Here is a 26,532-nt window from a genome sequence, read left to right on the forward strand (position 1 = left end):
ATCTTAGCTGGATCTTCTGGATAACTCCATGCTAAGCACTTGCACTTTTATGTTATAGAGATGGCTTTTTCCCTTCAACCTCATGAACCAATCTCTACCAGCTTCAGATTTTCTTCTCTAGCTTTCTCGAATCTCCCAGCCTTCACAGAATTGAAGAGAGAGTGTGGGCCTTACTCTGTGTTAGGGTTTGGCTTAAGGGCATCTTGTGGCTGATTTGCTCTTCTACCAGACTTCCACAAGTTTCTTCATACTAGCAATAAGGCTATTTCACTTATTCATGTGCTCACGGGAGTAGCCCTATAGTTTCCTTCAAGAACTTCTCCTTTGCATTCACAACTTGGCTGTTCGGCACAAGAGGCCTAGCTTTCAGCCTGTCTCAGCTTTCCACATGCCTTCCTCACTAAGCATAATCATTTCTAGCTTTTAATTTAAGTTGAGAGACATGCAACTCTTCCTTTCACTTGATCACTTATGGGCCATTGTAGAGTTATTAATTGGCCTAATTTCAATGTCATGTCTTAAGGAATAGGAAGGCCTGAGAAGAGGGAAACAAATGAGGTAACAAATAGCTGGTCAAGTAGTAAGAACACACAGGACATTTGTCAGTTAAGTTCACCATCCTATATGGACATGGTTCGTAGCACCCTAAAACAATTAGAATAGCAGCATCAAAGACCACTGACCACAGACCACCATGACAAATATGATAATAATGAAAAGATTTGAAATATTGTGAGAATTACCAAATTGTGAGACTGAGACAGGAAGTGAGCACATGCTCTTAAGAAAATAGAGCCAACAGACTTGCTGGAGGCAAGGTAGTCACAAACCTTCAATTTGTAAAAAATGCAATCATCTGTGAAATGCAAAAAAGTGAAGTGCAATAAAACAAGGTATGCCTGCATACACACACACACACATACATACCAACACACACATATACACACACATATATACACACATACACACAGATGCATACAGACACATATACATACCCACACATATACACACACAAACACATACACACATACACATATATATACATACATACACATGTATACACACATACAAAAATAAATACACACATAAACACATACATACACCCACAAGTATATGCACATGTATACACACATACACACATAAACATAAATACACACACACAAACATATACACACCCATATGCACACACATACATATATACACACATACATCTACACACTCGCATGCATACACACATATGCATATATACACACATAAACATATGTACACACAGACACACACAAATACACAAATATACATACATACACATTTACGCACATACCCATATGCATGTGTATACACACAGACACAAATACATGTGCACATAAATATACACACATGTATATGCACATGTCTACACACATATAAACATACATACATAAACACACATACACATGCATACACATACACACAGACACACAGACACATATACACATAAATACACACATACACTTATACACACTCATATGCACACACATATACACACATACACACATATATACACACATATAAACACATACACACAAATGTTTATACACACATATGCACACACACATATACACATATACACACACTCATATACATACACAATATACACACATATACAGACACATACACACATACACAAATTCATATACACACATATACATACCAACACAGAGATGCACACACAGATACACACACATATACACACAGAGAGAAATTCTAACACAATACTATCCAGGTTTCTTACAGAAAGCTTCCTAACATTGAACATTGTCGTTTTTTTTTTCAAAATTGTATGATTATAAGTACATTGAGGATACCAGTTTCTACATTAGATGACAAATAATATGAATTATTATTAGCAATTCAGTTATTAGCATTTACCATCTTTGCCTTCATATTTTTTCAATAATATTATATGTATATTACAGGTGAAAATAAAAACTCATGAATGCAGGTGAATTTCAAACAGTGAGTCACTGGGCTCCTTTACCCAACCTGCACTATATACTCTTTCAAATTCAATAGGTCTTCAGATATTGTTTTGAATAATTTGCAGTGACTATCACTTCAGAACAGATTTAATGCATTATTCAATTATAATCATTTTCTCCTTGTCTTAGAGGAGGGTGAGTTAGAAATTCCAGGGCTTAGCTTTCAGGCCAAAAAATTATAGAACTGTTCTTCCGTTCTACTTTGCCTACACTAAGTGATCCTCTTGGTTTCGAGTCTTTGGTAGCTAATTAAAGCAATTAGCATCATCTCTGCAGTCATATATTTCACACTGCATTCCACATTGCTGTAATTAAATCGATTACCAAAACAATAGGTTTACATTAGTGAGAATTCTCTTCTCCATTATAAATTTTTCTAATTCTTGCAAAACAAATTTTATCTCTGTCTGACAGTCCGATTGTTTTTCCATAAAGGGAAGTTGAGATACTCAACTATATCTTGATTTAAAAGCAAGGACAAGATTTTTCAGATACGGGCATTTTTGAAATGCAGTCTCTTTGTTTAGAACCAAGTCCAGTGGTTCTTGGATGGGAAATCTTGAAGCCAGTGGTTCTCAGCTCGGACTGCCCATGAGATTCACCCAAGTGAATTTTTAAACTCCTGATGCCTGAGCCCCATCCCATCCATTAGTCAACTTATTTTTTGTTAGAACATTAAAAGTGAAAACACTGTATTAATTAAAAATTACTTATTTAAATATGTTTACAATACTAGAAAAATAAATTTTTTCCATCCAGGCTCACTTTTGAAACAACTTATTCTGGTTTTTATTTTTTCCCAATTTTTCAAATACAGAATGGTCAATTTGCATAATGTATCTGATAAATATTGCAGAGGCACCTCCTGTTATTTTATCCATTTGTCTTCTATAGTAAGCTGGATGAAGAAAGACTGACTTTTAGACTGACTTCAGAATGCCTTGTTTGCTAATTGGCATTGACTCTGCTACTTCCGCAAGTGATGGAATGCTGGAACTGAGAGCTGAAGTGGAAACGTGACTCTTCCACATCAGAGCCCTGGGAAATCTAGGGTAAGAATTGAATGAGAATAGTGGTAAAGGTTTCAGTAATAAACTTTGGCAATATGGTGGAGGGAAAAACTTGTTTTAAATCCAAGTACATAGCCATGCAAACAAATCTTGCAGTTTTCACTAGAACTTGCAGGTCAGAATCAACTAACATGCTCCCTTTTTCCAACAATCCTGTTCGAAAGATTCTAGTATAGTTATTAGGGTGTGGTTGGGTATGAATTTCAATCCTGCTTTTTATTAACTGTGGGACATTGACAAGGTACTTAAGCGGGGTGACTCAATCTCCCCATCTATCACATGGATGTAGTAACAGTACCTATGCCATTCCACTGATAGGAAGATTAAATAACATCACCGACTTCATGAATCAATGTGAATTGTTATCATGTTCCCAGAACTGTACTTAGAGCATCAGAATTTGGTCTAAGTACATCAATGGACCCACTTGATCAGTTGTTGTCAAATGTATCCAATCAATCCAGAAACATATTGAAATGCAGAAACAAAAGAAAACTTCTGGGATCTGTTTTCTATTTCAACATGATCTATTTGGCCACAAGGAGGGATTCTGGAATCTGAAAGCTTGGGTAGATTCCACATTTTTCATCATCTCATTTTTATCATCACATTTCCTCTATATTCAGAATAATCTTTTTCAGTAACATTCTCTTTCTACACTTTACATTCACTAATGCTATCTGAACTCTTTATTAATCAACTAATGTTGAATGTGCATACAGCACCAGGTACACTGTGCAAAGCTGCTGAACCCATGACATTTTGCCATTAATCTTCTAGTTTTCAGGAAACTTCTTTTAATTTTCTGTGCTATCTAAGTAATTTAAATTGAATACATTAATCAAATTTTTCATTCTACACAGGAGTAATTTAACAGTAGAGCACAGATTCTTCAGTTTGAGGCTCTTTTCATATAAAAAAAAAAAAGATAGTGGCATTTCTCATTAACAGCTGTGCACAGAATGCAGCCAAAGAAAACATTTTTAAATACTTCCCCAACAATTACATGTTATTTACGGAGAATTGATCATTAATTTATCTGTTAATTTTATTGCATTTTTCAAATAAACCAGTACAATCATATCTTTGCCAACAATCTCAGGATTTGATTTGTTTTTGTTTTTGTTTCTCTACCTTTTATTTGCCATCTTGCAAACTACTAAAGTCAACTTTAACCCAAAGCTTCTCAGAATGTGGTCACTAGAATACCTGCATCTGGTATGCTTCATAAAAACACTAGCACCCAGACCCAGCCTCACTGAGCCACCCTATCAGAAACTGTGGCCAGCAAGTACTGCCTAGTCCTGAGAGTAACTTCTTGTGTCCACTCATAATCAACCCCTGTAGGATTTTCTATTTAATTTAATTTGTTCATACATTTTTAAAGAATAAGCAATTTAAATGCAGCGTGATTAAAAATCCTTTTGTAAATTTGAGTTGCATAGTTTTTCATGCCAAAATCTTCTCTTGGACAATTAATTTAGAATATTTACCTTTATTTCTGCTAATGTTTTCCAGAGCAAAGCAGTATAAAATTATGTTAGTATTTTTATTTTATCTGTGTTTTAGTTGGGAAAAAAATTATTATCACAAGTCTTTCCGACTTGGCAAATCCCAAAACCAACTTACTACAAATATGCATGTACTCATGGCATTGCCTATAAAATAGAGAACTACCAAGAACATTGAAGTCCCATGTATGTGCCCCTTTCTGGTCTCATGTTCCCATAGAGATGCAATCACTAACCTACACTTTTCTCTTTGTCCCTGCCTGGATTTTCTTTCAATTTACCATATAAATGTGTACCCATAGACAATACATATTTAAGTTTTACATGTTTTGAGCATTATATAATGTGGGATCATATGCATATATTTTGCAAATTGCCTTTTTAACTGATGTTTTCAAGAGTCATTTATGTGGATGTGTGTAGTAGCAGTTCATTTATTTTTTACTGCTGTATAGTGTTTCATTTTGTGAGTATACCATAGGTCTGTCCATTCAACTATTCAAAGATATTTGGGTTGCTAACAGTTACTTGCTGTTACAAAGATGTCATTAGTAGTCTTGTTCATATTTCCTAGTGTCTGTGTGCAAGAATGTATCTAGGTTATGTACCTGGAAATTAAATTACCTGCTCTAAGTTATGTATATATTCCACTTTAGTAGTTAAGAACAAATTGTTTCCCTGAATGTTTGTATCAGTTCAGACTCCCACCAGCAGTGTATAACACTTCTCATTGCTCCACATGGATGACCACACTTGGGGTACTCAAACTTTAATTTTAGCCAATGTGGAGGATCTGAAATATACCTTATTGCTGTTGCAACCAACTTGCAACCTCTGATTTCTAATGAAGTTAAGCATTTTTTGGTGGTTTATTGGACATGAATGTGATCTCTTAGATAAAATGCCTTTTGTATTGTAGTTTTCCTTCTACTCTTTTTCCATTCTTATTGATTTCTAGGACTGTGTATATTCTACATCTTAATCATTAGTCTGATATATGTAATATATATATACATTTTCTTTATTGGACCTTAGTAAACAGCACCTACACATAAACACTTTATACTAAATTCTCATCTCAGGGATATTGGAGCCATTCAAGTATTGTGAATTCATGCCCCAAACACTGTGGGCTGGCTTATGGTTAGGAGTTGTCAGAAAAAAATAAATAAATGGTTTCCGTTTTTCACTCGATGATAAGACTGAGACCAGAAAGAATTTGTACTGGCTGCTGGATCATCCATCCTTTGACTGAGGCTTTGATTCTCACGCATGGCGGGTCTCCACATAACTGAAGGGGGCCCTGGGCCACCAGGGAAGTGACCCACCCTCTAGGAGACCTCTGCCCCGGGACTCAGTCACTTCTCTATATCCTATATCCGGGCTCTCTCTTCACCTTAACATTTGAGAATAGCCCTCATTTTTTGTCATGTCTACTGTAAAATTAAAGGAAAGCTCTTGCTACACATCTTGTACTGGAAGAGCTCCTTAGGTTACTTGGTCTGGCATATTGCTAATAAAACATCCAAGAAATTAAATTAAGGACTAATGCCACAGGGACAATAACATGGTTCATAGTGACAATAAGCTTCATGGGAAGCCCGTGGTCATCTAAACAGTAATTGTACTGGCTAACTCTGAGGAGAAGAAGGAGGAAGAGTAGGAGGAAGAGAAGGTGACAATTTCTCTATCAGAAAGTGCATATTACTTAAACAAGATAAATTAACACGGTGAGATAGTGTGTAAGAAATAATATTTTCTGTATTAGGAATTCCTTGTTTTACTTAGATTTGTAGTACATTTAAAATAAAGGAGTGAGTGTGTTTATTCTCTCGGTCAATTGATTTCCTTCTTTAATGTCAGCTACAGAGTTCAGCTTCTGGCAAAGACAGACCAAACAGTTCAGACAAACCCTCCTAGTGAAAAGACTGTGTGTGTGTGTGTGTGTGTGTGTGTATGCACATGTACCTGTGTGCAGATTCTTACATGCACAAATTTATTTTAATTGCATTTCCAGACAAAGTGGAAAGAATAAGTTAGAAGCAGTATTTTAAAGAATAATGGCTGAGAATTTTCCAAAACTGACAGAAGGCACCAAGATGAAAATAGCTAAGACTTGGCCAGGTGCAGTGGCTCATGCCTATAATCCCAGCACTTTGGGAGGCCAAGGTGGGCAAGATCACCTGAGGTCAGGAGTTTGAGACCAGCCTGACCAACATGGTGAAACCCTGTCTCTACTAAAAATACAAACATTAGCTGGACTTGGTGGAGGGTGTCTGTAATCCCAGCTACTCTGGAGACTGAGGCAGGAAAATTACTTGAACCTGGGAGGCAGAGGAGGCAGAGGTTGCAGTGAGCTGAGATCATGCCACTGCACTCCAGGCTGGGTGACAATGAGAGGGAAACTCCGTCTCAAAAAAAAAAAAAAAAAATTGGTAAGACTCTTTACCTCCAATATTTCACAGTCTATTTAGATCAATGAGTAAATGCATAGTTAAAATACTGGTGTCAAGGGAGGAAGTAAGGAATTCACACAGGAGGAACACCCGATGCAAATTGGAGCCATCAGAAAAGGCTTCCACAGTAGATTTTGTGAGAGCTAAAGCATGAAGAGAACAACTACCTATTTTAACATAGTTATATTTATTTTCATTAACTACCATAATAATTTGAATTATTTTTATGGTAATCATTTTCTTATTATGCAAATGAAGGAGTAACAGGATTGAAATGGTAAAGTTGAGTTTACAAGCTGAGCACCAGAAAAACAAATAAAAGAGACTAATTTTTAACATCTTACCTATTTGAGTTTCAAAGATTCCCTCAGAAAAGCTTAGATTTGTCAAACATTTGAAATAAATGCCATTGAAAAATCAAACTTCAGTATGAGGTTTCTTATGCTCCTCTTTGCTAAGAGTGTAATTTTCCCAACTCAGTGAATTTCTTAACAAGACTATCAAACAGACGTCAACCTTTGAAGCTTTGATTCTCAGGCATGGGGGGGTCTCCACATAACTAACTGCCCACTGAAGGGGTCTCTGGGTTTTTGGCAGAAAAAAATGCTTGGATTCCAATGAGTTCTGCTCTGTGTAGCATTCAAAAGAGAATTGCACCATTACTGAATCTACATAGACGGTTTTACTACTTATGATAGCCTGAAATTTAAACCCAGTTCTCATAAACAAATTTATGAAATAAGCTATTTTAATAATTTGTTACGTATCATGCTCACTTCTAGTAGAACTGAGCATCTCTGATATTTTCAGTGGTTTGTTTTGCTCGCTGTCTCTCTGTCCAGTGCAGTAAATAATCCTTTAATAAAAACAGAGGCAGACACATGACAAGCAGTTCATCGTGAGGAAATTCACATTTAGACAAGCATGCTTTCAAATATAGAGTCCCTTTTTAAATCTTTTAGGGGAATTTTTAAGCTCTATTGAGACATAGCTGATATTTGTATATTTAAAATGCACTTAATGTGTATATTTTGATGAGTTTGGACATATGCCTATACTCATGATACCACAGCCAAGTACTACTAAACATGCTCATCACCTCCACAAACTTTCTTGTATTTTTTTGTGGTTTCATTTTTGTTTGGTTTGGTTTGCAGTGAGAGCACTTAACATGAGATCTATCATTTTAAAATATTTTAAAGTATACAATTCTGTTTTGTTAATCACAGATACTATTCTGCAAAACACATCTCTGGAACTTATTTGTCTTGAATAATTGAAACGTCATACCGACTGAGCAACAAATCCCCATTTCCTCCTCCCCACAACCCCTGTCAACCACCATTCTATTCTCTGCTTCTGTGAATTTGACTATTTCAGATTCTTCAAATGAATGGAATCATGCAGTGTTTGTCCTTCTGTGACTGGCTTATTTCACTTAACATAATATCTTTCAGGTCAGTTTATGTTGTCACAAATGGTAGGATTTCCTTTTCTTTTAAGGCTGAATAATAGTCCACGTGTGTGTGTGTGTGTGTGTGCATATATATATATATATATATATACACACACATATATATATATATATACATGCACACATGCACATACAAATATGTATATAATATTTTCTTTATTCATTCAGATGTCCTTGACCTTCTGTGTAGCAAAGGTCAATAAATAAATTGCATCATAAGAACCACATCTAAATTAAAATCTTCTTGATATTTACTCATGCACTGATTCATTAAATCAATAAATATTTCTAAAAGGCCCACTCTGTGCCAGTCTCCTGTACTAGCTCCTGAGAACATATGTCGAGTAAGAGAAAGTTTTTGTCCTCTCAAAATTCCAAGTTGAAAGAGAGAAAAACAGGTAAGTCACAGTATGATGAGCACGTTGATCGTGATTCACCTGGAATGGCTGGAACAGAGAAGGGCACCTGAGTCACCCTGGAGCAGGAAGGGGAGGCCTTGGAGCTGGCCTGTCAACAAGACAAGTGGCTCCAGGAAGTCACTGTCTGTAGTCATTTACCTTTTTATCTTCCATAAGCACCTACTGTAGGCTCTGCACAACGGAGGTGAAAACAAAATGGAGCTAAGAAAGCAGACGAAAATAAAAGGAGAGCTCACAGAGAGAAGAATAATGTAAAAGAAACAGAACCCTTATGAACTTAAACTGTAGGAAATTGTAAAGAATAGAATTGCCATTGCAGGGAAGTGAAGTACATCAGCAATGTGGAGTACAGGCTGAAATTCAAAGGAAAAGAACACAGATATAAAAATCAGAGAGCTCATAGATATGGAAGAAAAATAATGGAGACCCTTTGTAGGAATAATTAGAATCCTTGAAGAAGAGAACAGAATCTATGGGAAAGAATGCTCAAAAACATAATAGACCAAAATGTTGAACTGACAGAAGACCTTAGGCTCAATTTATACCAAACAAAATTCATGAAAAATAATTAATTGCTAAACCTGTGTTCCATAGGACGTTAGTTCAAGTGTTGAAGTTTCAGGTAGGCACTGAAATTCAGAGAGAAGTCAAAGCTGGATTTATAAATCTGGGAGTTATTAGCATGTGAATGTTTAAACTGTGGGACCAGATAAGATAATTAGGGAGGGGGGCAATAGGAGAAAAAGATGATTTGAAATGACATGTTTGGGGATTCCAGCCTTTGGGGTTTAAGCAGAAGATGAGTAGACTGCTAAGGGATGAAGAAGGAGCCCTGCTGAGGAAGGGGAAGTGAGTCAATTAGCAGATAAATGTAGAAGTGTGGTAAGCCTCATTAGTAATCAAATAAATGCAAATTAAAGAGATCAAATTTGATTAATTGTATTGGCAAGAATTAGTAAATTTCATTACTAATGTCAGTTGGAAGTCAAACTTGCAAAATGTAATTATAAATTTTGAACACCTTTTGACCCAAAATTCCTTTTTTTTTTTTTTTTGAGAGAGTCTCGCTCTGTCGCCCAGGCTTGATTGCAGTGGCGCAATCTCGGCTGACTGCAAGCTCCACCTCCCGGGTTCACGCCATTCTCCCGCCTCAGCCTCCCAAGTAGCTGGGACTACAGGTGCCCGCCACCACGCCCGGCTAATTTTTTTATTTTTAGTAGAGACAGGGTTTCACTGTGTTCGCCAGGATGGTCTCAATTTCCTGACCTCGTGATCCGCCCGCCTCAGCCTCCCAAAGTGCTGGATTACAGGCATAAGCCACCATGCCTGGCCCCCCAAATCCCATCTTTAAGAATTTATTCTAAGAAACTGACCAGACAAGAGCACAAGAATGCAAACTTATCATAGTATTGTTTATAATCAGTAAATTACTAAATTTCTACAAAGAAATGAAGGATAAGTTAATAATGGTACATGAACATGGTGAGATTTTATGTAGTCATTAAAATAAAGAGGATATCCATGTACTTAACTATATATGTATATATATACATGATATTCACAATATGGTATAACAAAAATATTGTTTATAGAATATCATTAAACAAAATTGATTATAGTTACACAAAGTTTTGCACATATTATCTATGTGAAATTTTAGTCAATATGCAAATATCTACGCACACAAATAGTCCAGAATGATAGACTCTAAATGTTAATGAGGAGTAGGAATTTTGACAACTTTGATTATAATGTTTATATTATTCCATAAGCATTTTTATAATAACCATCTATTGCCTTTTTAGCCAGAGGAGCCAATCAAGGTATTTTAACTTTGAAAAAAGAGATAAAAATACTTCCTGTCCTTGTTCCCCAGCTTTCCCTTTTGTCTGCTCTGCTAATCCCTTTAACTGCACCACCCCCAGTGTAGGCTCTGAGACTCCACCAAAAATTGATTCTGGGCAGCCAGACAAAATCTGTCTTGCTCTAGATTTTATATTGTATCACTTTTATAGAAGTAAATAGATTTCTCCTTCCATTCAAGTGAACATGAAATTGTCTCTTTTTAAATTTTTAGAATCTATTTTAACTGACAAAGAAAAATTATACATATTTATGGTATACTACATGATGCTTTGATATATGTCTATATTCTGGAATAGCTATATCAGGCTACCTAACAAATCTATTACTTCACATATGTATCAATTTTTTGGGGGGTGAGGACATTTAAAATGTGCTTTTATAGCAATTTTCAAATATACAATACAATCCAACTAACTATAGTCGCCATGTTGTACAATAGATCTCCTGAACTTATTTCTCCTAATGAAAACTCTGTATCTTTTGACCAATCTCTTCACATACACCACCTTCCTTAGGCCCTGGTAGCCGCCATTCTGCTCTCTGGTACTATGAATGAGTCTGACCATTTTAGATCCCCCATAGGAGTGAGCTCGTTAAGTATTTGTCTTTCTGTGCCTGGCTTATTTCGCTTATCATAATGTCTTCTAGGTTTGTCCACGTTGTCACAAAGGGCAAAAACCATATGGTCATACCAATAGATACAGAAAAAGCATTTGACAAATTTTAACATGTTTTTATAATAAAAACTCAACAAATTAGATATAGAAGGCATGTACCTCAATACAAGAAAGGCCATGTATGGCAAGCTCACAGCCCTCACACTCCATGGTGAAAAATGAAAAGCTTCTCCTCTAACATCAAGAACAAGATAAGAATGCCCAGTCTCACCATATGTATTCGACGTAGAACTGAAAATCCAGAGAAATCAGGTGAGAAAAAGAAATATATAAAAGATATCCAAATCAGAAATGAAGAAGTTGTATTGTCACAGTTTATAGACATCATGGTATTAAATATAGAAAACTAGCGATTACACCAAAAACTGTTAAAACTTTGAAATTATCTTTTTTATTTTATTTTATTTTATTTTATTTTATTTTATTTTATTTATTTTTGAGATAGAGTCTTGCTCTGTCACCCAGGCTGAAGTGCAATGGTGCTATCTTGGCTCACTGCAACCACCTTTCGGATTCAAAGGATTCTCATGCCTCAACCTCTCAAGTAGCTGGGATTACAGGCACACACCACTATGCCTGGCTAATTTTTGTATTTTTAGTAGAGACAGAGTTTTGCCATGTTGGTCAGGCTGGTCTCAAACTCTTGACCTCAAGTGATCCACCTGCCTTGGCCTCCCTAAGTGCTGGGATTAGAGGCACGAGCCACCGGACCCAGCCAAAATTATCTCTTGAATATATCAATGCATTGTGATTGTATGGCTTGTCTTCAGAGTATAAACATTACAAAGATCTAATAGAGTTGAGAGTTTGTCATGAAGCTCCAGAATTATGAAAAAGAAATAATACATGGTTGGGAACCAGAGAGCTATGAGTTCTAAATTCTGCATGTATTCTATTCTCCAATTACTTTTGTCAACTTACTTTTGTTAAGTGATTTTGTTTTGTTAAGGAACTTTGTATTCTACAATTTCCAAATGGAAATGCTGGCCTAGACCACTGTTTCCAAAAGTATATATATATGTGTAGTATACAGTTATTTTATAATGTGTCAACAAAAAAATACTTGTAGCTATCTAATTTTCATTAGGCATATCTGACTGCCCTTACCTTATTCTCGTTTTTCTTTTTATCCAGCATTTATTGTTACTGAAACACCAGGGGTTTGTTCTAGGTCCTGCTGCTTGCAGCACAGAAAGCCAATCACTGAGACAACAAGTATTGCCAAAGAAGAAGGTTTACTCTGGTACTGCAGCCAAGGAGATGGGAATTCAGTCTCAAATCCATCTCCCTGATTGACTAAAACTAGGGGTTTAAATAGCAGGGAAGAAATGCAACAATGTATAAGAAACCCGGAACTAGGAGAGAGGCAAGGAAGCAATTATGAGGAATGAGGCATGTGGCATCTCATTGTCTGGGTGTGGTAACATGGTAAGTTTCAGTTCTTTGATTTTTTTTTTTTTTTTTTTTTAGAGGCCTGAAGGTCATTTCCTGAGGAGGGAACTCAGATAAAACAAATGTAAGTTTCAACCTTTAAGACCAAAAGGGTCCATTTCTGTGTTTATCTAAAAAAAACTACCTATGGTACTACTGGGTTGATTTCAGCTAATTTTCATTAGGCACATCTGACTGGCTTTACCCTACTTTCATTTTTCTTTTATGTAGAATTCATAACCATCTGAAATACTGTAGCATATGTTTATTTATTGTGTTTCTAATGCATTTTCTCTCTCTCTCTCTCTCTGCTAAAATGTAAGCCCAATGAGGGCAGTAGGTTTTCTCTGCTTAACTCACTCATATCCCAAGCACCTAGAATCATGCCTGGGATAGTACTAACTTAATAAACATTTGTTGAATAAGTATTTGGACATTGATCACATGTATCAAAGTTAATGTAAACAGACAACCTTAGTTCTTATAGTATAAGAAAAATATAATGACTTTAGCTTCTATAGTATAAGGAAAAAAGTCTACATTCTATCTATGGCACATTTTACAGACAAATCTAGATTAAACACAATGCTCAGGAAACTGTATAATTGGGTTTATTGAATTCCTGGCAACTGTTAAAATATTCCTTTCAAACTTCTGTTTTGAAAATATTTCTAATACCTTATGATTAATGGGTAATAAAAATGTGACTTTTTTCAATTATTCATAATTTTGCAGAGTCTCAGAGCACTCATTCTAAACATTACTTCTCATTATGCAACAATAAACCATAGAAATAAAATGTCTCGAAGGCTGAGCTGAAAGAGTACTCATCACAATTAAATCTCTAATGTGAGCTAATTTTAAGGTTATTTTTACCTTTCTCCTAAAAATGTGAGTCAATAAAAATTCTACTAAACTAGTATTTGGAGTTTAAATATGTCTGGCTATTTCTAAATGACTTAATATGAAAAGCATTAACTTAAAACAAGCATACATTTGTATCTTTAGAAAATCATGTTAGATAAACTTGAACTTTAGGAAGTATTTATAATATCAGCTTGCTGCTATGCAAAGGCATAGCTGCCCTAAGGCTAAACACATAGAAAGTTTCACCTGAAATAGAAGTGCCACAAGGCATTCCTTATCTCAGGTTTGATATGCCTGTCTTTTTTAAATAAAGGAACTTTAAATTCCTAGTCAGTCTTATCATAAGCAGCAGCTGGCTAAACGTAGAATGATTATATAACTTGGCATTCAAACAAGGACACTTAAGAATGAAATGAAATACCTTTAACCATCACCCAGAAACAGAGCCTTCTGTAACCCACCCCAGTTGAATAGGCAAGGCTGGCCAACATTGTCCTCACACCTCGTTAAGCCGGTTTCTGTCAAGTAATCTGAAGATAAAACCACAGGCCCATATATATTAAGGGCCAATTGTTTCACCACAAAAAATTCATTAAGTGTAAATTAATATGCTAAAAGACTTGGTTAGTCAAAACAAGCTTTATCCTTTTGTAATCAAAGTAGAAAAAAAATTCAATGAAGAAATAAACTGCTTGCCATTTTTTTGAGGAATCATTTGTAGTATAAGAAGAACTGATTAGCAAAATCTGATTTACTGTTGTAGGCCTTTAATCTCAATTAGGGTTGAAATGTATTCCCAACAGATAATAATGTTAGATCCAAGCAAAATAGTCACTTGTTTTATTGTAATAAAAGTGATCTACCAAAAAAACCACAATCTTACCTTTCCTCCATATCACTTTAATTCCCTACATATTTATGTTTGCAAAATCTATATAATAAAACCATGAATTGTTTTTTGGAGTTTTCAAATGAAGAAAAGTTTACAAAATAACAGGAGCCAGTAATTTTTATCACCCTGAAATGCTTCTTAAAGCTATTCAAAATGGATAGTACATTGAGTTCAACTCCTTTTTCAGATTAGAATATTGTAATAAGTAAAATTAAGTCATCACTAATGATTATAGCATAAATTGGCCACATTATGTAGAATGTTATCCTCTAGGCCTTATATTTTTGACTTAACAAATATGCCCATACTTTGTGCACCCAGATTCTCTCTTTTGCCACATGGAAGGATGACTTATCATTGGCTAGATTGCACTTTAATGAATTCAAGACATCATTTCTCTGATTTAGTAATATCGCTGCGCTATGATCCACCATCTTCATTTCATAGCACTGAGGAATAGCATTCTATTACCACTATACTGTTGGCCATATAAATACATCTAGAGCAAACAGACACTTCAGTCATTCTGGGAGGCTCTCTGTGCTTTTAATTTATTTTTTTAATGGCTCAATGGGAAAAAAAGATTTTGGGGGTATAATATTGTGGAAAATGCTTAAGTTTAAATATTGAGATTGTTAAATATTGATCTCCCATTACCTGTTGCTATTCTGAAAGCATTTGAAAATCGAGAAGGTATAACATTTTCACACACAGAACAGTTCAGAGGAGAGGATAATAGTCTAAAGGAAAAATAAATGACAAGAGGGGGAGGAAAACGGTAACATAGGTATGTGTTCCATTGCACCATTTTGTAAAGTAAAACAAATCTCCTGAATGGACAAATGAAATACCTTTCCATTCAGACACCTTTTTGCTTTGGTATTATCCTCTGTTTTCCCACTCAACTTACAAATTCAAAAGCTGCAATTGTCTTTTTTCAAGCAAACAGAGAAAACATTACTGAGTTGTTAATATTCTTCCTTCTACCAAAGAATAAATTGTAAGTGCCATAAGGAGAGCATGTCCAACCTCTCCAGTTGCCAAATGAAAACCCTTCATGAGTTTCCACTATGGGGAATATCATGAGAGCAGCATTAGTTGCCAATATTTTTTGCCATTGTCCTCAGCTCTTTAAAAGGCCTCTATTGCTTCTTAAAAGATAAATATTAAATGTAGTATATATCTGATAAGGGATTAATATCAAAGTATTTTTTAAAACTCTGACAACTCAACAACAAAAGACAAACAACCCAATTCAAAAATAAGTGAAGGACTTGAATAGACATTTCTCCAAAGAAGACATACAAAGGGCCAAGAAGAATATGAAAAGATGCTCAACATCACTGATCATCAGGGAAATGCAAATCAAAACCATGGTAAGATACACCTGATTTTGAATGGCAAAACAGAGAGGGTGAGAGATTGAGTTAGTTGCAGAAAGACATGGCTAGTCATCAGCGAAGCAGGGACTTGAACTCTGACTGACTCCACCAAACACAATTTGAATCACTACACTAAGCAGTAGAGAAGAATGAAAAAAATGTCTTTTGAGTCAGACACATTAGGTTTGAACGTCAATTGTGCCATTTACTAGCTAAGTGACTGAGGTAAGTGTTGACTTCTCTGATTCTTAGCTTCTCCAACTCTATAAACAGGCACCTCACTGACTTCCTGCGGCAGAAAGTAACAAAAGAGCAACACGTAGCACAGCACCTGCCATATGAGGAGGTCTGCAAATGCTACAATAGAAATAGTTTATTCACCCTCCAAAGATCCTTATGAGTACAGGGCGGGGTTTCTAGTCAAGTTAATGGTGCGGAGGTACCAGGTGTCAGCTGACTCAGGAGGTACAGTAACCTAAGGCAGGGCTAACTTCATTGCTTTGGATAATGGTTCTTCTGATCAGCAACCCAGTGTTTTATCTGTGCTGCCTGTATTTCTCATCAGGCACAGTAAATGACATTACCTGAAAGTTCAACAGAAGTTTAAAAAAATAATAATGCTATTCAGTCCACTTGGAAGAATCTTACAATATGCAAATTTAAATTCAAGAGTTTGCCTCTACCCTTTTGATTTATAGATACGGATGCTGTACTATGATTGCTCAACCATAGACTGGCTTGACACCTACAGATCTCTGTATCATGAAAAGTTATAGTCACGCCCTCAACTAACACTCACTGACACCCCATAACAAAACTCCATGGAGTGATTCAGTCATTCATCAATGTCAGAAACAAAATTCCATGTGGGTGCCTGCTTTCAAAACACTGAATTCCCATCTGGCAAGATCCTAATGAAGAAAGGAAAGATCTATGTTTAATGAAGCAATACCCTTTCGGTAGATATTTCTTGACAGCTGTACCTTGGGGCCACTGCATTTCTGGCAGCCTTGCTACACCTTCAAAAAGACAAAAATCCTAAAGCAATCATGTATTCAAATGCTGAAGTGCACAACACATAAATTCCCCTTTCCCTCTTGCTGATTCCATGGAATGAGACTAACTTTCAATCAAACTAGTTGAAGTGAGGTGTAGTTAACTAATTTCACTTTATACTATGTGTTTTTGTAAACTACTGCACTTTTGCTGTGAAACAAGGCTGAATCAATGAAAGCCAAATGTACCTTTAGGAAGGAAAAGGCCCTGTGAGCGATAAAAGACACTTTAGAATCCATAAGGATAATAGTGTAAGAGCTCCAAATGTGTGCCATGATTTTCTCCATATTACTTTTTGTGTATCTAATTCATATTTCAGAAAGTAAATAATAATATGGAAAAGTAAAAGAACAAGAAGAAAACATTGGCAGCACTGGACCTACACCAGGCAACCCCAAAGGCAGGTGGAAAACAATTGCACCCCTAGCTCCTGTAATCGTCAGGAAGAGCAGAGAAGGCTCCCTCAGGCCCCTCATGGCAAGCAAGGGGAAGAGATGCAAGATTTTTCAAAAGGCAAGATTCTAATCACTACCCTAAGATTTGTAAATCCAAGTACTCTTTTTTTGTTGTTGTTTTCTACTCTATCAGTTAGGAATGATTTGGGCTGCAAATAACAGAAAATCCTAACCAGATCCAAACAGATGAACTATTTGCACCATACAAGACCAGAGGAGGTTGTCTAGGTGGCTGCAATTGCTCAGCAGTGTCAACAGGGACAACCTTTGTGCTTTATTATCCTTAGTATGTGGCCTTCACACTCATCATGACAAAACGACTTTTGTCTTTACCAGTGGGAATGAGAAAGAAGGGCCTTACCAATTTTATCTGTCTCTCCCTTTTAAAAAGATGCCCTTGATTCCTGCTCTTGCAGACATCTTATAATAGTACAGTTTCCCTGAAAACAGAGCTTGAGATAAAGACGTAGCTGCAGGGAGTTTACATAGGAATGTGATCTCAGGGAGCAGGTGTGAGGAATGAAGAAAGCTGGAAAGGGGGAAAAACCATTCTAAGGACACATTATCCAGTTGGCCAGCACCATAGATGACTTGCAAAAGAACTGCAGAGTCTTCCAAATGCTTCTCAGAACTTGGACCTGGCAGATAAAAGAGGACACATCTGTCTGTTGCTGCCATCCTGTCAGTCACAGGTGCTCCATGAGTGCTAACATCCCATATCTCTAGTGTGGGCTTCCCATGTTGCAGGATCTGAGAAGCCCCACAGCAGAAAATGAAAGCCATGACCTGGGCTGGAAGCACAAGCTGCAAGGTTGTCCCTGCATAATCAGTGTTTGTGTGTGACCAGAGACCACAGGGCAGCTGGAATCAGAGGAGGGGCTCAGGGAAAACGAAATAGCGCCCATGAGTGGGGCCAAGATAGGCCTCATTGGCCCAACCTTTCTGGCCTCTGCAGCAGCAGGAGAGGGAGAGATGAGTATTTGTGGTCAGGCAGTGTCACCCTGCAGAATTCTGTTGGCAAAAGGGAACGAGAATGGATGCTGGGCAAAGCCACCACCAGAGTCAGCTGCCGCTCCCTGGCTGATTATAACGGGGGTTTCCAAAAACTTACTGTCACCTAAAAGCAAAGTGAGAGTCATGCTGAATGTGTTTTCTTTTAAACTGTTGTCCTTTGAGCAAATGAGCTAGATTTTTTTTTAATTACTACAACTTGTGCTAAATTCTTCTCTAATCAAGAGAAAGCAGAGAGCGGTCACCACTTGTCTTAAATGTCTTGCTTTTGACACAGCTGCCTGAGGAGGCAGGCCTGGTTGGAAGGAACAGGAGCATGGGTGAGTACACAGGAAGGAAAGCAAGGCCTGGGATTGACTGTCCCAAGCAGACCCCCACACCACAGCCACAGGCAGCCTCAGGGGTCTGGAAGGAGGGAGACCACCTTCCATGTGGGGGCCAGGGACTGGGGTGGAGGAACTGGGAGATTGTGGGGGACTTCCATCTTTAGCCCTGGACTCAGCAGGGAAGGTCTCCACCCTTTAGGGAGTGACAAGGATTGGGGAGCACCAATGTCTTTGGCTGTACTGGAGGTTAGGTGAAAAAAAGTAGAAGTTATCTGTAATTCAATCATGCACACACTTTCCAGCATTCATCTTTTTGGTTTTCTTCTCAAAAAAGATAGTAGCCTTCCAAAGTGAACCAAGAAATACCAACTGTGGCTCGAACTTCATAGTTTGCCCCTAACTGCATTTTCATACATTGCCCTAAAGGGGCACACTTCTCATTGCTTACTAGTCACATTTGCTTCAGTTATAGTTTTCATAGAATTCTTTTGAAAAGTATGCTGTGACATCTCATTCCCTGTGCTATAAAACTCAAAGATGGACACATCTACTTGAAGTATCTTGTTTCACAATCTCCACTGTGACAGTTTGTATGCCCCCCAGGACTGCCTCCTGGCCCCTCTGTGGTATATTAGGGTACACTCATGCTGATCATCTGCATGAGCTCCTCCACTGATTTTACACTTTAATAGCTGGCTATTTTCAATTCACCAGGATCCTGAACTCGTCATTTGCGTTAAAAATCAGACTTCCTGAGTTTGGGGAAGTTTTATACAGAAGCAAATTGTTCTTAAAAAACAACTTATGTGACATTTTATTCTTTGTGTCTGAATTGTTTTTTTAAAGCTATGTTTAATACTCAGTAATTTTTTATTACACTTTGAAAATGTTTTTGGAAGGGTTTTCATTCATATTTATTTTCCCAACTTCCTACTTTACTGTCAGCTGTTATTTGTAAACAGAGACTATTTATAAATCAGACTTATTGGCATAATTGTGGTGTTATTTATATGAATCGCATGTGAATAAGTATGTTCTTTTTTGAGAATTTATACATAATATTTTTATTTTTATTAACCAAAATTTTAAAAAGAATGTGCTATCCTGATATTCTGTAAATATTTTGGGTATTTTTCTAAGCAGCATATAGATGAAGTCTCACTTGAATAATCCCTAAGTTCAAGTTTATCAAATTAATTTAATAAACTCTTGAAAATTAGATATATTTCTCACTTCCTAGCTGGATATTTTGGTGAAGCATCTAGGACATCAACACCATCACCTTTACAGCAGAATAAAGAGCATATGCACACAGTCGGCCAGCGGTCGCGGCGCTTTTCCCCCTTGCTGCCAGCTCCCCACTGGCCCTGTGCAGGCTCCTGCCTAGGCCGGTGAAGGCAAGATAAGAGCAAGTGTTCAGTACTTCCAGGCACAACAAAGGGAACTCCACAGGCTGACACAGACGCTCACTCGCTTGCAAGGAAAATATCATTTTCCTCCCAAAGCTGTCCCACCACTGCCCCAGGATATCCGGGGCTCTTCCGGATAGTGACAGGGAGGGAGCTGAAGCACTGTCTCAGAGGCTGCAGAGCCAGAGAACGAGTCTCAGAGCCCCCTGGCTGAACCCCGAGACTCAGAGCTTTGGCTCCAGGTTGAGCTTCAACCTGCAGACAACCTTCAAAGGGCACACCAGCACCCCAGAATCAAGCATGGACGAAAGTGAGGCTGGCACTGAAAATGAGCAGAGACCACGAAAACTAAAACACTTCACACTCAAGAACTCACTTCTTTTTTTTTAATTAGGCGAAGAACTCTATTAATCTTTGTTTCAAACTTTATTCCCAGGTTTTTTCGCTTAATTAGCTGCAAAGAATGAATTGTGTGTAAGCAAAAACTAAAAACAGCTGCAGTATCCAAGGGACTTGGGCTTAAAAATATTATAGATTTAGATTTTATGAGATCCATAAACAATTTTGAAAAGCAGTCATAATATAAAATAGCAGCTCCCAGTAACTTCTTCAACTTCTATTTTCTTTAGAAGTTGACTCAATTCACTTTGCCTCATTCTTGGAAGCCTCATCAAAATTCTCCACAAGATCAGGAACTTCATTATCATCATCATCGTCCTCTCCAGCAGCAAGTGGTGCTTTTCCATCTACAGATAGTTTGGTGGAGCTCCAGCCAGTCTCCTTAAACTAGTCAGTCTGCACCAAGCTGGTTTACAATGGTAAACCAGCTGGTAGCATTTCTTTCAGCAGCTTTGTCCCAGCATGGCTTATCGTGGTGAAAGTGTTCCCAGAGATACCTGACCTTTAGGGCTGCTAAAGTGGATTGCTGTTCATTGGTTTGTAAACATATTCACCTCTTCAGTACCAGAGATAGTGTTTACTCCTAACTTCTTTAAGGAGAGCTGAAGTTTTTTCTAATCTGCTGCAGCTGTTCTATGGACTACCTTCTTCCTTCAGCAAGCAGTTGCTTTCTCACCAATGCACACTGGTGCCTGCAGTCGGCTGAGCTTTCCCTGGTTCATGATTGTTGCTTTCAAATTGCTGGAGAGGAAAAGGGGCAGCAAGAGGGACTAGTGAAATGGGAGAGTTCCCTGATCCACCTTGCAGGACATGACAGGGATGTGGCTCGTCTATTTGGCCACCATGCACACTCCAACCCCTATGGGAGGGGGAGCACACAGACGAGCAGGTGCAGGAGCCAGGGCCAGAGCCCCTGAGCTCTGACGCCACAGCAGCATCCAGGGGTGGTAGCCTGAGACTCCTGAAGCCCAAGTGGGCATTTGTCACAGTGCACTCTTTAAGCTTTGCAGTTCGCAGATGGCTTACATGTTAACTAACTCAGTGCCCTCTTGGTACCTGGGTCCTTGTTCTGCATCCAGGAAGAATCAGGTCACACACAGACTCAGGGATGAATGTGGGGTTTTTATTGAGTGGTGAGGTGGCTCTCAGTGAGATGGATAGGGAGCTGGAAAGGGGATGGAGTGGGAAGATGATCTTCCTCTGGGGTTTGGCTGCCCAGTGGCCAATCTTGTCTCCAACTGTCCCCAGCCAAAATCCTCTCAGCATTCAGACACTCTTTCTCTTCTTTATGCTGCACCATTCTGCCATTCTTCTGCTCTTCTGTTTGTCCCCTCATGGAGCCTGGGGTTTGGGGACATGGCAGGCCTATTTTAGGGAGCAAAAATAGGAGTGCCTGTTCTCATTTAGGGCCATGGGTTTCCAAGCTTGGGGGTGGGGCCTTTGCCAGGGAACTTCTTTTTTCTACCCAGTATTTCCCTGTCTCCAGTCTGTATCACTAGGGTTGGCACTCGAGGGGTCTCAGGTAGAACAGCTGAGATTAGGTGCTCCACGTGGAGATGCAAAATGGCCTCAAGAATTCATATCTATAGCATATACCTGCCCCACACACAATAAAAAAAGAAAAGAAAAAGACACAAGATAGAACTATATTAGCCAAAGTCTACAAGCAGAACATCTGGGGAAAAAATCTATAAAGGACAATTAGTCTCCCTTCTGGATAGTATTCAGAAAAAAATATTTACTTTTCTTTTTTTTTTTTTGGAGACGGCGTCTCGCTCTGTTGCCCAGGCTGGAGTGCAGTGGCGCAATCTCAGCTCACTGCAAGCTCCGCCTCCCGGGTTCACGCCATTCTCCTGCCTCAGCCTCTCCGAGTAGCTGGGACTACAGGCGCCCGCCACCATGCCCGGCTAATTTTTTTGTATTTTTAGTAGAGACGGGGTTTCACCATGGTCTCGAGCTCCTGACCTCGTGATCCGCCCGCCTCGGCCTCCCAAAGTGCTGGGATTACAAGCGTGAGCCACCGCACCCGGCCTACTTTTCTAATTAGTGTGAAGTTAACTTAGAGAAAACAGGAATGTGGTAAAGGAAACACAAATTGAGAGTCAAATGGACCTGGATTCAAATCCAGACTCTAATTTACTATTCCTAATTCATCTATGCGTTGCAGATACAGATGAGAAAAGGAAAAATCAAAACTGAAACCAGACTCAGATGGTGGCTTCCAAGAACTCATGCCCTATCAGGTAAAAGAGACACTAGACAGGCAGTCCTGCAAGGGCGATATCAGCCTCAAGCAAGCCCTGAGCCAACCCAACTAGCCTAGTCCAGAATGTTAGGAAAGGCTCTGCTGTGGCCCAAATGGAGAGAAGTCCATCAAGGAGAGAGACACATTGTGTGCATTTCCTCAGTCACAGAGAACTGGGAGGGCTCCACTGTGAGAGCAGTTCAGGGTCCCTACGTGGTGGGAGCAGTTCAGCAGCGAGTGACTTGCGGAAGGTGGGCCAGGGGGTGTGGGAGCACCAGCAGGTCGACAAAGTTCCTCTGAGCGAGGTGGAGCTGTTTCCTAAGGGCAGTCGGCAGCCACTGAAAACATTACGGAGGGAGGGGGCGTGGTCAGGCTTGCCTTTATAGAAAGTTTACTTTTATTGACAATGAGAGGACTGCATTGCAGACAGTAAAACCGGTAGCAGGGAGTCTGGTGGGAGCCACTTGGAATAATCCAGGAGAGAGATGATCTGCACCTGAACAAGACGACTGTAAGGCAGGGGTGGAGAAGAGGAAATAAGAGGAGGAGTTTGAGGGTTGAACTGAATAGGAGTGGGGGGTGCAGAAAAGGGAAGAGGGAGGCACCGAGCGGGACGGGCCTCTCTTGGCTATCGCTGGACCAGGGGTGGGGGTGGGGTGCTACTCACAGAGCAGTGACCCATCTAAGACAGGAGCAGGTTGGGAGGACAGGTGGAGACTGTTGGCCAGAGCTCAGGAGAGAGTTTGGCGCTACAGTGGCTACTTGGGGAATCTCTGCAAGGTTGTTAACTGATGGCATCCAAGTAGAAGAGGCCACAAAGGGAGCGTATGTAGAGAAAGGATCCGTATGTAGAGGACAGGCCCATAAGGAACAGCTGCTTTTAAGAGCAGGCAGAGGAAGAGATGTCATCAGAGGAGATTGGGAAGCACGCCCGGGGGCTGCTGGAGAACAGAGACCCCATCTGTTTGGTTCTCCATTGCAGTCTCAGGTCTCCAAACAAGGCCTGAGACAACAGACATATCTGTTAATGTAAATTAGCTGCTGATGACCACATGAGATGGCAGAAAAAAAAAAAAAGGAAAAATCAGATCTCAGGAAGAAGAGCATTCTCAAGAGAACCTGAAGTTGTGTTTACCTGTGGAGGGTGTTTCTACCCTTCGAGAGTAGGCCACTGTGAGCCACCATAAATAGTTCTCCTTAGTCCATAAAATGCCATGGACACTACTAGCAAAGTCCACCATAGGCAGAGGTAAGTAACAGGCTTCGTGTGGGTCGCCCCAGCCCTGTGGAAGCCGGCTTAGCCCATATGAGACCTGAAATAGTCTGAAAGCTCTCAACTCCCTGTCTGTCTTTTTATCATCTAAGGATCCCTGCCCTGTCCTTGTGAGTGCCATGAACACTATTGCCTTTCTCAGCAATCACTAAAATTCATGTGTGTTTCAGTTCACCCCAGCCCAGCTCTTCCTCCAGGAACTACCCGCTAATTGCTCCCCTCATCCGGGAGCCAGACTCCTCTAACTCTCACAGACTCCACCTATTGTCTTTGGACACTTAATTATTTTTTCTTTTCTTTTTTTTTTTTTTTTTTTTTGGAGATGGGGTCTCACTCTGTCACCCAGGCTGGAGTGCAGTGGCACCATTATAGCTCTCTGCAGGTTCGAACTCTGGGTGTTTATTACTAATTTCTGGGTATTTGCTGTCTTTTCTATTCAGCCATGTAATAAGGTGCTGAGAACAAGGTCATTTTATGGGTTTCTGCACCCACAATGTCTAGAAAGTATCAGATCTTCCATAAATATTTGTTGACAATCAATAGCCCCATCCTCATTCCCATGGCGCCATGTCCATCAATCACAGAAATAATACGACATTTGCCACAGTGGGTGGGCATGTCAGTGTTTTTATCTTTCCCATTGGCAAGAAATAAGAGCATTAGAAACAAAAGATATGTTTTTATTAGTAGTACTTGAAGAAATCTGAGTAAACTGATTGAAAATTCTATTTATTTTTGTAAATGTGTTTCTAACACCACTTATTTTATTTTCTTTGATCATTTTAGCTACAAAATAAAAGTAGCACTTCCAGAATAGAAGGCTTCTATAATAAGAACACATTCAGGGTCAAAGTGTTCTCTTTCCTTCCCGGGAGCGTTGTCCTGGCCTCCACAATGGAAGGAGAAGAACATCTCCCACCTCAGGCCCTTGAAGGGCCTCATTGCATTAGCTGCCTGGTTGTCAAATCTGTGTTACCAAGCACTCCCAGGCATGAATTATAAGTCCCGGGAGAGTGGGAACAACTAAAGAACATTTTGGGGATAGAACCCAGTTCTCTTTAGTAAGACACCTTAAGGTGTTTTGTGTTGTGCAGGGACAGATAGTAAATGGTCAACAGGCAAGTATTCACACACAGGTAAGACACAGGTCATCTTACATGTGTAAGCTGATTTTATGGGCCCTAATTTTTCAAAAACTTTGCTTCATTAGGCTTAAGTGTGACCACTGACCATTTCAACAACATTGGCCTCTATGTTTTGGCTCAGTTATTAATTATTGATGTAGCCTTGATAAAATCACTTCAGTCTCTTAACTTCAGCTTTAACTGTAAAATAAAAAGGATTTGTCCAATGTCATCTTGAATCTCTTGAAATTCTATCCTTGATTCTGAGACTTAAACATTACAGAAAGAAATGCAGCGTTTTTCGATGCCCTGTGTGTATCTCTATTGCAGCTCTAACTGCAATCTATTCAAATCAGTTCTTGAATAGTGCATTTCTCCCACTAAAATGAGCTCCATGGGAGCAGGAATGAGTCCCATTACCTCTACCTGGGGTCCCAGGTAGAGCAAAGAGTTCTCAGCACCCATGGGCTCAAAGTCCCTTACCGAGTGGATGAACACGCCGGCTCTATGCCAGCTCTCATACCTCTGGATCCTCTACCCTGCTTACATCCCACTTCACCTTCGGCTTGGTGAACCCAAGAGAAATGGAATTCATTGAAAGGCCCATGGTGGCTGCCCTTACCTCCCTGTCTTACATCTCTTTGTGCCCACAGAAACCACCTGGGACCAGAAAAACGTAGATGTGACTGTGCAAAAACATAGTAGATGAGGAAGACAGGTCTTCATACTTGCCTATAAGGCCTTTTTATTAATCACTATTCTTTGCCGTTCACCTGAACTGTTCTTTAACTCACATTCTAGGCTAGAAGATAGCAGATTCCTAGAATGTTCAACGTTACATGATGCTTAAAGCAGCACAAGGCTTCACCTAAAATAAATCTTGAAGTGACTTACAAAGCTAATGAATCTGGTGTGACTCCTTTCAGTATTTTCATTACGTTGAGCCACTAAAAGCTCATTTAAAAAATCTAGGATTTGAAAAAAATAACCTACTATACTGAAAAGTTTAATTTCATTTATCACCATTTTGGAATAATCTACCTGAATAAAGTTTCAAAGTACTACTAGATTCTTAGACCCAGGCAATACTTTATAGTTTTAGTAAGGACTTTCAACCCTTTTCCTCCAGTTCAAGAAAGGCTCTATCATCTTCATAAATGACAGAACAATC

The 26,532-nt window shown here is 38.8% G+C and overlaps 1 pseudogene; it reads right to left on the minus strand.

The window, feature by feature from the left end:
- Nucleotides 1-20,962: 20,962 nt before the first annotated feature.
- LOC115830642 lies at nt 20,963-25,882 on the minus strand (annotated as a pseudogene).
- Between the last annotated feature and the right edge of the window lie 650 nt (nt 25,883-26,532).

The sequence above is a fragment of the Nomascus leucogenys genome, chromosome 16 (genome assembly GCF_006542625.1).
Source record: "Nomascus leucogenys isolate Asia chromosome 16, Asia_NLE_v1, whole genome shotgun sequence".
Taxonomy (NCBI): Eukaryota; Metazoa; Chordata; class Mammalia; order Primates; family Hylobatidae; genus Nomascus; species Nomascus leucogenys.